Genomic DNA, 2314 nt, shown 5'->3' on the forward strand with positions numbered 1-2314 from the left:
TGCGTTCTAGCTGGGCTTTTGCCTTTCTCATTTCCTCTCTGCATGACCTAACGAGATCCCTGTACTCTTCTTGAGTCGCCTGCCCCTTCTTCCACAAGTGGTAAACTCTCCTTTTTTTCCTGAGTCCCAGAATATGAAACTGATAAAAATGTCACATGACTATTCAAGAGGAAAAATACATAAATAAGACTAATATTAATAAATTTTATTACATTTAAAAGTGCTATGCATCTTTTTTGTGTTATTTTTGTTATTTATCACTTCCATTACATTTGTATAACATCTAATGGATTTCTTGGAGATTAATCAACGTATGATTGTGCCAACTGCATTTGAAGATACTGACTGGACTATATTTTTTGCCTTTAAAGAATAGCTATCATTCTTTCAGAACAAGTAACACTATAGAGGATATGAGTGACAAATGCTGTGGAAATACAGAGACACTGCAGACAGTGATAAAGAAGACAGGTGGCTCTCTAAGTCTCAGTGGATGGCTTAAGTAATATGTATATGGAATTCAAAAGTTGCTCATTATTAATATTAGTAGAAAGAAATTATAGTTAATGAACCCTTGATAGAATACATTCTTTGTAGTGAAAAGACACTCATCATATTTCAAGAATTACTGCATTTAAAAATATATGACATTCTAAGTTGAGATGACATGGTAATTTAAAGTCTTGATTCAAATTCCAGATAAATCAATAAGGTTATTTCTATTAAAAATCAGAAGCAATTGGATTAGTTCTTAGCTGAAAAAATAGTACAAACAAGAATGGATGCAGAGAATGCTGTAGGAATGAATCCTTCTTCTTACCGAAGTTAGAAAGATGGCAGGCATGATATGACAAATAGATTTTTTTAATGTTTGAAAACAAAATATGGACAAAAGATAGTTATTCCTTTCAGAAAACAGTAAATAAGGCCTTTGTGCTAGGTATTCAAAGACAAGGTTCAGCCATACCATGGTAACAAATTTGAATGAGATTTATATATTTCTAGTCAGCCTTGAAAAACTATACATCTCTAAAGAAAAGTGATATCTTTGTAACACCAGTTTTATGATAGATGGTGCTGCTGCCTTTTGTTAAAGTAATTATTCAAGAAAAAGTATGTCTCATACAGCAGAATTCTGAGTCCAACATACACTCAAAAAATCCTTTGAGGTTTTCTGTGATGGAGATAGTTTGCGTGTTATAAGAACAGTCTCAGAGGAAATGTATAGTGGTAAATACTGGTGTCTGAAAGTATGAGAAATTACAGTACAACTTATTTGGGAAAATGCAGCTGGTTTTGAAATCTTGAAACATAATTGACCCCAAATAATAATCCTCATTTACAAATGTTATGCAGAGAAAAAAAAGTCAACAAAATTAACTCCAGGATCCAAGTCTCCCTTCAGTAAGAGGGACATGTGGTGGTCGGAGGCCGGAAAATGCAGCTGGTTTTGAAATCTTGAAACATAATTGACCCCAAATAATAATCCTCATTTACAAATGTTATGCAGAGAAAAAAAAGTCAACAAAATTAACTCCAGGATCCAAGTCTCCCTTCAGTAAGAGGGACATGTGGTGGTCGGAGGCCGTCTTGGGCTTAGCGACCATGAAATGGTAGAATTCTCAATTCTCCGTGAAGTAAGGAGGGGAGGCAGCAAAATTGCTACCATGGACTTCCGGAGGGCGGACTTTGGCCTGTTCAGGACGCTGGTTGAGAGAGTCCCTTGGGAGACCATCCTGAAGGGCAAAGGGGTCCAGGAAGGCTGGACGATCTTCAAGAAGGAAGTCTTAAAGGCGCAGGAGCAGGCTGTCCCTTTACGCCGCAAGAAGAACGGGCGGAGAAGACGACCGGCCTGGCTGAACGGGGAGCTTTTGCTGGGACTCAGGAAAAAAAGGAGAGTTTATCGCTTGTGGAAGAAGGGGCAGGCGACTCAAGAAGAGTACAGGGATCTCGTTAGGTCGTGCAGAGAGGAAATGAGAAAGGCAAAAGCCCAGCTAGAACGCAACCTGGCCGCTGTCGTTAAAGACAACAAAAAAAGTTTTTACAAATATATTAATGACAAGAAGAGAGCCAGGGAGAATCTCCATCCTTTATTGGATGCGGGGGGGAACATTGTCACCGAGGATGAGGAAAAGGCTGAGGTACTTAATGCCTTCTTTGCCTCAGTCTTTAGCAATCAGACTAGTTACCCTCAGGGTACTCGGCGCCCTGAGCTGGAAAACAGGGATGGCGAGCAGGATGAACCCCCCATAATCCAAGAGGAAGCGGTCAACGACCTGCTACGTCATCTGGATACTCACAAGTCTATGGGGCC

This window comes from Pygoscelis adeliae, unplaced genomic scaffold (assembly GCF_000699105.1).
Source record: "Pygoscelis adeliae isolate BGI_AS28 unplaced genomic scaffold, ASM69910v1 Scaffold37, whole genome shotgun sequence".
In the NCBI taxonomy this organism is placed as follows: Eukaryota; Metazoa; Chordata; class Aves; order Sphenisciformes; family Spheniscidae; genus Pygoscelis; species Pygoscelis adeliae.